Source organism: Mauremys reevesii, linkage group 19 (genome assembly GCF_016161935.1).
Source record: "Mauremys reevesii isolate NIE-2019 linkage group 19, ASM1616193v1, whole genome shotgun sequence".
Classification (NCBI taxonomy): domain Eukaryota; kingdom Metazoa; phylum Chordata; order Testudines; family Geoemydidae; genus Mauremys; species Mauremys reevesii.
In genome coordinates, this window is record NC_052641.1 from 1,267,730 (window position 1) to 1,278,225 (window position 10,496).

Consider the following 10,496-nt stretch of genomic DNA (forward strand, 5'->3'; position numbering starts at 1 on the left):
GTCACAAAGGGTGCGTCTTGAGTTTAGGGTTTGCTGGGGAGTTGTGGGATGTGAACAGATGGGAACGTGGTCACTGAGTCCCCGTGGGACAGGCCGATGTCTGGAGGGAACGGGAAGTTCTCACAGCGTTACTGGGCGTGTTCAGGGTCTGTGGGCTCTGGGGGACTTGCTGAGGCACACACAGCTCTGGTGTTAAACCCCTGCCTGTGTCTGAACCCCCAGAGGCCTCCCCACACCTTGAGCCAGTCCCAGGAAGGGAGGTGCGCAGAGATGCTGTGTGTGAGTGAGAATTAATGCAGAGGGGCTAAGACACTGCTCCTGCCCCTGTGACAGCTGGAGGGACGGGGATGAATTAGCATGTCCGTTAGGTCCATGACTCCCCTATCCCACTGGAGGGGGTTGGACGTGAACGCCTCTCTCACACTGGCGCTGCGGACTATGCGACCCATTCCCCTCTAATGTCACTGACCCGCTGCAGAAATGCAGACCCCCGTGGCTTCACATAGCTGAGGGGACAGGAACCCTTACCCAGCGAGGCCACAGTCCCATAGTTCTCCTGCAGGACGTCCCTGTAGAGGGCTCTCTGAGCGGGGTCCAGCAGAGCCCCCTGCCCCGTAGGGAAATACACAGCCACCTCCTCGAAGCTCACCGGCCCCTGAAATAACAGGTGCTCCCCACTCAGTGCCTGCTGCTCCTGCCACAGCCCCACCATTCATGGGGGAAGAAGCACAATAGGACGGGTCTGGGAAGGCCAGAGGAGCAGAATCCCACCCCACCCTGCCCAGAGTGGCCAGGAGGCTGCAGGGAACAGAGCGAAGGGGAGAGCTCCTTGTCCCTCCCAGCAGGCGGAGAAGGGCAGGGTCTTCCCATTTCCCACCCACCTGCTAGGCACAGGCTGAGGTGGGAGGCAAAGCTCAGTGCAGGGAACAGGGACAGGAATCCCAGCCCCTCCCCTTTGTATTTCATCGCAGACTCTGCCCGGGGGGTTCAGGCTCCAGTGCTCTGCTCTGTTTTCCCAGCCCCGCCCAGGGGGTGTTTCCAGCTTCAGAAATGGGGGAATGTTCACACACTCCCAATGGGTCTGTTCATAAGCCAGGCCCTAGGCTGGGCATGTCCCAGCAGGTTTATCAGTCTCTGTCCCCCCCACCTCACCCTGAGTGTTTCCTGACCCTCCCCCTCAACAACAACCCTCCCCAGCAGCTCCCCCCAAATCCCCTACCTGAGCTGGATGCACCACAGCCATTTCCCTGGCCCGGCCCCTGGGAAGATGGGACGCTCTGGAGAAAAACGGGGTCGTTATTCTGCAGCCTGTCAGGGTGAGAAGGGAAATTCGGGAGGTTTCTGAATTAGTGTTAGTCCATTTCACACCCCGACCCCCCAGGCTCTGTCCCTGCAGACAGACACTCTAGACTCTGCCAGGCCGGGAGAAGCCTCAGTGACGCTATTACAGCACAGACCCGACCTCTCCCACCGGGACTAAACCCGCCAGACGCTGTTACACTCTCCCAGGAACAGAGTTTCTGAGCCAAATGCCAGACAAGAGCAGAATCAAAGGAGCCACTTTGGGGGAGCCCCCGACACTGTCCCCCCAGCAGCACATTTCCCCAGCAGTTTGGGCACCAGGCAGAGGCAAGACCTGGCTTTTCCTCTCCCTGCCCCTCCCCTCTCCCAGGCAAGTCAGTCTGCCCCGGGGGGGGGGGGGGAGAGGGGCCCTGCAGGGCAAGGCTGGGTGCCCGGCACCTCCCTCCCCACTGACTGTTCCAGCTGCCCCTTCCAGGCTCTCCCCTCTCCCTCCGGCATGAAGAGCCGCTCACTGTCCTGCATTCCCGCGGGCGTTTCCTCCCCAGTAGCTACAGCCCCTGCTAATGGGGGGAGCCTGGGGGCGCTGGGGCAGCAGCTCTGTGCCGCACAGACACTCAGGGGCAGAGCAGGAGCCATTGCTGCAGAGTCACTTTCCAGCCTGGCCCCAGCACTTTCCCCGGATCTCTCTCATCACCTGCAGCCTCTGGCTCAGGAGCTGATGCCAGCACAGCCCAGGGCTGCCCCAGGGGGATAGTTCCAGACCCAGGAGAAAGTCCCCCCTTGGCTGGGCAGAGATGCTCTGGGATCATAGTGATGGTCTGTCCCAGCGCAGACCCCACTCGGCAGCAGCACCTGCTCAGCCCAGGCCCCCAGATCCCAGCAGAAGCAGCAGCATCTGCCCCAGGAAGCCCAGCGAGCTCCAGGGCTCCAGTATCCTGAGCTCAGAGAGAGACGGACACCGACTCCTCGGCCTGAGCAATGCCCAGAGCCTCTGCTGGGGGCAGCTAACGACCGAGCCTCCCTGCGCTGCTCCCGCAGCCCCCAGGGACAGTCAGGCCGATGCTGATCTCATTTCCCCTCTGGACCCATAGCGGAACCGGAGACCCAGTTCAACCTGGGATTTCGTACATAAACCAGAACCGAATCTCACCCCTGCCTTTGTGTTACCGCGTGAACCAAAACTGAACCAAAAAAAGTGTGGGTGGGTGGGTGGGGGGCTGTTACTAGTTAAAATAAAGATTCAACATTTTTAAAGCAGACAGGGCTGGAGCCACTCCGGCGCGGCTCGGTCCGGGATCCTGCCTGCCCACCGGCATGGGGCTGCCCCCCCAGCCCCCTTCGGCCGGGGCTCCTCCGGCCCAGGGGGGCTGGCTGGCCGGCGGGGTTAACTGGCAAGGTCTGGTTAACAAACCAGTAAACCCAGTACTTCCCCATTCTACCCCCTCCCATATCCCCCTTCCCCCTCCTACCCCCTTCCACATCCCTGGTCACCCCCCTCCTGCCCCCTCCGGCATCCCTGTTCCCCAGTTCCTGCCCCCTCCCATATCCCTGTTCCCCAATTCTTGCCCCTTCCCACATCCCTGGTCACCCCCAATGCCCTCTGGCTCAGAGCCCCTGCCTCTCTTCAACCCCTTCCAACACCCCGACTCCCCACATGTCGCTGCCCACCCCACCCCCCCCCCGCCCTGCAAACCCTGGGAGCTGCAGCAGCTGCCCGCTGCCCGGGGAGAGTCTCGGGGGGGGGGGGGCCGCAGTGGGAATGTCCCTCCCCCGCCTGCAGCCAGGGCTCGGGGGGCCCCAGCGGCAGCAGCCGAGGCCCGGAGGGCTGGCGAGGCAGCACCCACAATTCACTCCTGCTGCCGCGCTGGGCCCCAGGCTTGCTCCACCCGACACCTCCTGGGCCACCCCTGCTGTGCCACCCCAACCCCTCCCCCACACAACCTCCCATCTTGCCTCCCACCCCAACAGCCAAAGCCCGGCCATTGCCCTGAGCCCCCAGCCCGTCCCCTACAGCTTCCCCCTCCCAGTCTCCATCCCTGCCACCCAACCATCCCCTGCCATCAGGGGCGGCTCAAGCAATTCGCCGCCCCAAGCACAGCGGCACGCCACGGGGGGCGCTCTGCCGGTCGCCGGTCCCGCGGCTCCGGTGGACCTCCCGCAGGAGCCGCCTGCCACCCTCCTGGCGACCAGCAGAGCGCCCCCCGTGGCATGCCGCCCCAAGCACGCGCTTGGCGTGCTGGGGCCTGGAGCCACCCCTGCCTGCCATCTCCTCCTCCCACAGCACAGCCCCATCCATTCACCCATCCATCCCCTGCCCCCACAGCCCCTCCACCTCCCAGCTGTGCCACTCCCAGCCCTCCCCACACAACTCCCCGCCAGCCTGGGTCCCCACCCTCGCTGGGCACCACACCACCAGAGACGCCCCCATGTCGACCAAAAACTGTGGCACAGTGAAACCCCACTACCCCCTCACCTTGCAGTGTTCCCTGGGGGGGGGGACATGCTGCTGCACCTCTCAGCCCCCCAGCCTTGCCACTGTCCCTTCCCCTATAGCCTCCCCCAAATCACTCCCAGTCCCCAACCGTGCCACCCCATCCCCCCCTCTCACCGACAGCTCCATCGCCATCCCCTGCTCCCCACAGCCCCCCCCGCCCCCACACCTCCCAGCTGTGCCATCCCCTTGCCCAGGCCCAACCCTAACACCACCAGCCCCAGATAGACCCTCTCCCTGCTGGTGCCACCACCAGAGATGCCCCAGGCCCAACCAACAACCGTGATATGGTGTCACCCCACTACCCCTCCCTCAGCCCCATGGGACTTCCCCCCACAACCCTCGGGCCCAGTGTGGCTCTGCCACTCCACAATCCCCCACCGACTGTCCTCCTCTCCCCAAGCCAGGGTGCAGCTGCCCCACCCAGCTGTGCCACCCCACATCCTCCCCACAGCCCCACAACCCCCACAGCCATTCTGTGTCCCCCTGGGGGCGGCCATGGTGCTGCCCTGCACTACCTCCCAGCCCAACACCCACAGCCAGGCCACTGACCCAAGCCCCCGATCCAAGTCCCCCCTAGCCGCTCCCGCCCCCCGCCCCCGCCCCGCCCCCGTCCCCAGCCGGACAACCCACTCGCCGCCTGCCAACAACCCGCCGCACACCGCACCAATCCCTCCCCTACCCTCCCCCAGCCCCCACCACCCAGACCCCCCCACCTCCCAGCTGTGCCCCTCCGCCCCCCAGCCAGACCACCAACCCCGTCAGACACCCTCCCTCGCTGGTGCACCAGGGTCTCCCCCAGACTGACAACAGCTATGAATTAAAACCCCACAGTGTTTGTTGGGGCTACTGGAGCCGTGGGATCGGCCTGGAGATGCTGAAATCTCACCCTTGTCTCTCTCCTCCTGCCTCCACCTCCGAGCCAGGCACTGGGCAGTTCAGTGGGGAAGGGATGAACTGCTGAGAGTGGAGGAAAAAAATCAAAAACCAAAAGTGAAGCCAAAAGCGCAAGCCGGGCAGGCAAGGCAAATCGCAGGCTTCTGCCATAGACTAGTCCTCCCCCCTCCTCCAATAACCCACCCAAACCGCGACACCACAGACCCCATGTTCCTGGTGTAGCTCCACGTTCCATTGGGGAAGTGGGGAACACACAGCATATTCCTGAGGCGCAGTGCTGGGAGCTGGAGGGATCTGCGGGCACCTCACTGTGGGATTCACGAGTGGCTCCGGGAGCATCCATGCAATCAAGCCGCTCCACATGCCGTTGTGCAAAGGGATAACAGCGCCTGGAGGGGTTGCTGCTGATCACTAGCAGGGCATTGTGGGAGACAGCCCAGGCTGGAGAGGGTTCGGGGGCACAGCGGATCCCATCACAGCGTGTCCCCCCAGCACCCACAGGGAATATCGTGCCCCTAGGAGGAACGTTTGGGCTTTGCTGAGATGTGTCACTTTCCAGCCTGTGCTCTGTCTCTTGTCCTGTGCACACCCATGTCAATCAGGCATTGCTCAGCTGGGCTCTGCAGAGACCGGACTGGCTACACCCCGTGACGGGACTGAGGGGGGCCAGTGCTGAGCGTCACAGGACCTGGTTTTCAGCAGCTAGAAAATCCCAGGAACAACCCAGTGATCCACAAAGCGGAGTTAGGGGCCTGAACTCCCTGTACAATGCACGGGCGACACAGGCACCTTACAACACAACTCACAACAGCCAGCTCCCCAGGCAGGGAGCCAGCCAAGCCCACCAATGGGAGACACTGACAAGGGGGAGGTGTCCTAGCCCTGCCCCTCTCTCACAGATAGGTCCTCTGCTCCCAGCACCCACCTGCCATGTGGGAGAGCCAGGTTCAATTCCCTCTGTCCAGCTGCAGAGAGTAGCTCAGGGACGTGAGTACCAAGCTCAGGGCAGACTGTTACACACCAAGGCACCCCCCATGGGGACTGGGAGCTTCCACCCCCCGAGAGCGAACTCCCCAGGAACACGAACAGCCTGAGCAGGGAGTCACAGACAGTCCCCTTGGGCACTCGGGGCTATCCTGCCACCTAGGCAAGTCTGCCTTTGGGCTAGATCTGTGCCTCAGGGAGGCCTGAGGCCACAGGCATGAGCTTGGGCTGCCAGCATCACCCCCGCTCCCCCCGCCACTGTCCACAAAGGAGAAAGGAATGAACCAGGGTCCCCCATGTTTCAGGTCAGTGCGCGAAGCACTGTGCCGTGGTGGGGCTCTCTCCAGCTCTCCCTTTGAAGGGGGTTCACTGGGGCTAACTAATGAGAGCGAGTGGGGCAGGGGGATCGGCTCCCCGGTGTGTCCTAATTCCTGCCTCTCCGCTGGGTGCCTGAACTACTGGACACTGTCATCCAAATACCATTGCTAGAAATAAACAAAGAAAAGGTGCAGAACTCCAGGGAGCTCAGGACAGGGAGACCAATTCAGGCAATCAGAGCAGCAGATAAGACAAATCTTGAGCTACTCTGAGCCTCCAAGCAGACATGTTACCAAGACGGAAACTGGCCAGGAATTCTTTGAAACTGCGTAAACACGTCTAAAAGTATCAGTTTGCTTTATGATGAGGGGATGGGGGGAGGGAGGTTTAAACTATTTCTCTGAATCACGTCTCCCTTGGCAGCTCAGTCACCATTTCAGCTAGAGCAGAGCTGCGGTGCCTGGGCACTGGACCACTCGGGGCCTTTAACACCACAGCCATGGAGAATGGGGGCTGAGAGGGACCATCCCGTGAGGAACACGAGTCCTTCTACCATCCACCACACCCTAGTGTGGAACTGCTGCTGCCGGCTCCCCCCATCTGTGGGGACTTTTATCCCCTCTGCCTCCCTCTAGCTGGGGGGTTTCCCTTCTGCACCTACCTGGCAGGGCAGCCCCCGTCTGAACCCCAGATCCCTCTGCCCATCCCGCCCCTCCGATTTCCCCCCTTCAGGGGGATTTTCCCTCCTTTGATTGCAGGGAGCAGATTCTGATGGTGCATGAGGGCAGCAACTTGCAGCTGTTACTGAGCATGTGAGAAGAGCAATAGAAGAGAAGACCGGCCAGACTAGGTCACACCAAAGCTCCATCTAGCTCAGTGTCCTGTTGGCCGACAGCGGCCGGTGCCAGGTGCCCCAGAGGGAATGAACAGACAGGAATCATCCAGTGAGCCACCCCCTGTCGCCCAATTCCTAGCTTCTGACAGACAGAGGTTAGGGGCACCATCCCTGCCCACCCTGGCCAATAGCCATTGATGGACCTGTCCTCCATAGAAACACAGAATCCTAGAAAATGAGGGTTGGAAGAGACCTCAGGAGATCATCCAGCCTAACCCCCTGCTGAAAGCAGGACCACGAATCTCTCTAGTTCCCTTTTCATCACAGGACCCTGCTCAGGAACAGTGAAGTTGCAAGTTCTAACAGGAAACAGCTTCAGAAAGAAGGGCAGCTCCTCTTCCTCCTCCCCTCCTGTGGGGATGAGCAGCCCCCCAACTGCCTCTCTGCCCCGGCCTCCTTCAACCCATCACCCCCTTCAGCCTCCCCCAACTTTCCCCATTGCCCCCTTCATCCTCCCTAAACTTCCCCCATTGCCCCCTTCAGCCTCCCTCAACTGCCCCAATTGCCCCCTTCTGCCTCCCACAACTGCCCTGGTCCCTTCCTCATTGTCCCCTCAGCTTTCCCTGCCCCCAGGCTCCTCCCCAGCTGCCCTTTCAGTCTCCCCCCTACATCCAACTGCCTCCTTCAGCCTTCCCCCAAACCCCTCACCCAGCTGCCTGACCTGACCCCCTTTAGCCTCCCTTCACCCTGACTGCCCCTTCCCCTCTCACACACTCCCCTCCCTCTGCCTCTCCCCAAGTTCCCGACTCCACCACTCGCAGATCCCCTGCCTCACAACCATCTGCTTCTCCATCATGGGGAACAGGGGCACAAAATGCTTTTTAAAAAACCTTTTGCAAAGTAAAAAGTAAAATAAGCCAAGCAACCCCCTCCCTTGCTTTGTGCTGGGTGCCCAGCTGTGGGCTTGTGTGGGGGGTGATGGTGTGAGTGTGTGGGGGGGAGGGGTGTTCTGAGCACACGCCGGTCAGGGAAGGGGTGGAGTTGGCCAAAGGGGAAGGTTGAATCTTTAGCAGAGAATTCCTTTCTCCATTGTGTTAGCTAAGCGTTGCTGTTAAATGTCAGCCGACGAATGCAGCATTTGAAACAATCTGATTCTAACCCCCCTGCCATCTCAGTTGCTGTAGTTCTCACATCCTCTGCTCTTGTGATGTCACCACATGACATGGTGTCTTATTCCCATAGTGTCCTGTAGGTTAGACAGGACTTAAGTTTATAAGGTAAAAACTGAAGCATAACTCCTTCCCTTCCCCCTTTTGACTTACGAAAAATAAATCCTGTTCCCTCCCCCTGCCCCAGCCCGACCCAGCCCAGCCCCACCGGCACTGCTGTGGCCAGGAGACAGGTGCCCTCTCATCTGGCCCTGATCTGCTGTGGTGAGAGAGAGCTGTGGGGGAGTCCTCTCTCCCTGGGGCAACATGCACCCCAAACCCCTTATTCCCAGCCCCACCCCAGAGCCCGCATCCCTAGCCGGAGCCCTCACACCCCTGCACCCCAACCCTTTGCTCCAGCCCTGAGCCTCTCATCCCCAACCCCACCCCACACACTGCACCCCCCGACAGAGCCCTTGCACCCCAACCTCTGCCCTACCTGAGTCCCCCTCCACACTCCTAACCCTTCAGCCTCACCCTGCCACACACCATCCATGTGCAGAATGAATTTTGTAATGAGCACCAATATACAGGTGAGGTGTCACACCTCACCTCCGTATTGGTGCACACAACAAAATTCATTCCGCACATGGACATAACAAATTAGAGGAAATACTGCTCCTGACTTTCAACCTCTCTCTCATATCTTGAATTTCATACGTTGACTGATCAGAAGAAAGTGCTCTCAAGTGAGCTACAGACCAACAGTGGTTCATAGTAATTATTCAGCAAGTATTTTAGAAGACCTAGAACATTAGAGGAAATCATGACCTGCTAAGAGACAATTAATGGAGAGAAGCAGCAAGATTAATCCCGTACATTGGATTGGTTGTGACTTCTTTGCCTGATTTGAAAAAAGACCAGAAGCACCTGAGTCTCCTCACTGTCGATAGCCCCCTGCTCGGCCAATCAGCACTGAGACTCTGAGGGGCGGGAGGCTGAGGGGTCTCACCAGATGTCCCAAAGGACGGCCCAGGTCACCATCAGAGGGGATCACTCTCAGATCCAGCCCCACCTCTTGGTGAGGACTTCTGCAATGAGAGCAACCCCCTCCCCCACCCACACTCCACACATGTTCCTCCTTGGTAGAGGGAGGGAAGCTGGAAAAGGGAAAAAAGAAGCAAGAGAAGAGGAGAAAGGAGGGAGGAAAGAGGAAAAGGGAAACCAAAAAGGATACACCCCAATGTCCCCAGGGATTCCAACCATCAAATCCTAGGGAGGAAATCAAATTCTGCCACCTGAAGCCAGTGCTGTCTGGGCCTAGAATGCTGCCTGCGCCAGGTGGATCAGACGGAACAGGTTCCAAACCTCTCTGAGCCTCTTACCTTCTCAAAGGGAAGTTTGTTTTCAGCACAATCAGTGGTAGGAAAGGAGAAAACTCCACAGAGGTTCCTCCTCATGCTCACATCTGTGAATCCTAATCCTCTCTCAGCCCTCGAGGAGAGACCTCGCGAAGGAGACTTGCGGCAGCAAAGCCGGGGAGGGGGTCTCAGAGACTGGCCTGGCCCTGCACCTCTGTCCTGCCCGGCTAATGTTGGGGTCTCTCTGTGAGGTCACCCCCTCCCCACCACATTTGCCCAATAGGCCGAGTTCCTGCAAAAGGCCTTTGTGATGTCACTGCCACACCCACCCCTCCCCTCAAAGCTGATGTCCTGCCCCTGGCCAGCCTCGTTGGGTGTTTGAGTTGTTTCCCCTGCATCTGGGGTTGCCAACTTTCTGACCCCACAAAACTGAACACCCTCATCCCGCCCCTTCGCCAAGGTCCTGGCCCGCACACTCCATCTCCCTCCGTCACTCGCTCTCCCCCCGCTCACTCACTCGCTTGTTTTCACCGGGCTGAGGAGGGCTGGGGAGGGGCCCTTTTCAACTGGGTGTTGTCGGGACAGACCTGGGAAGGAGGCTGCCTGCCAAACACCTTTGAGAGACGCCGTCCCTCCCTGTCAGAAAATGATTTCCCTCCTTCAGTTCAGTGACAGCCTGAATTGTTCCTTATCCCGGCAGAGCCGGAGGATTGAAAGCAGCAACATCAAACCCCTGTGCAGCTAACAGGAATGGACACAGACACTCCCTTGTATCTGAACAGATATTTCGTTTTACTCTTGGTAAACTACAAGGCTGAATGGACGGGCAGTGGAACCAGATCTAAGGAATGAAACACAACACAATCATCATTGTTATGCCCATCATTGCCCCTTTATTCTTCCACTGTCTCTCTCTGACCACCGTCACCCTCCGTCGGTTCACTGAGAGTGCCACACTCATTGCTTCCGACACACAAAGACACACACACACACCTTGCACGCAAAACCTCACCAAGGAGTCAGAAGTGCCTGCTGGTTCCCTGCATCCCTGCTGTACAGAATCCAATCACAAGGAAAGCTTGTCAGGCCCAGAGCTGGCGGGGAGCCCGGGGCTGGAGTATTTAACCTACAGTGACGGCACTCGGAGGAAAGATGCTGAA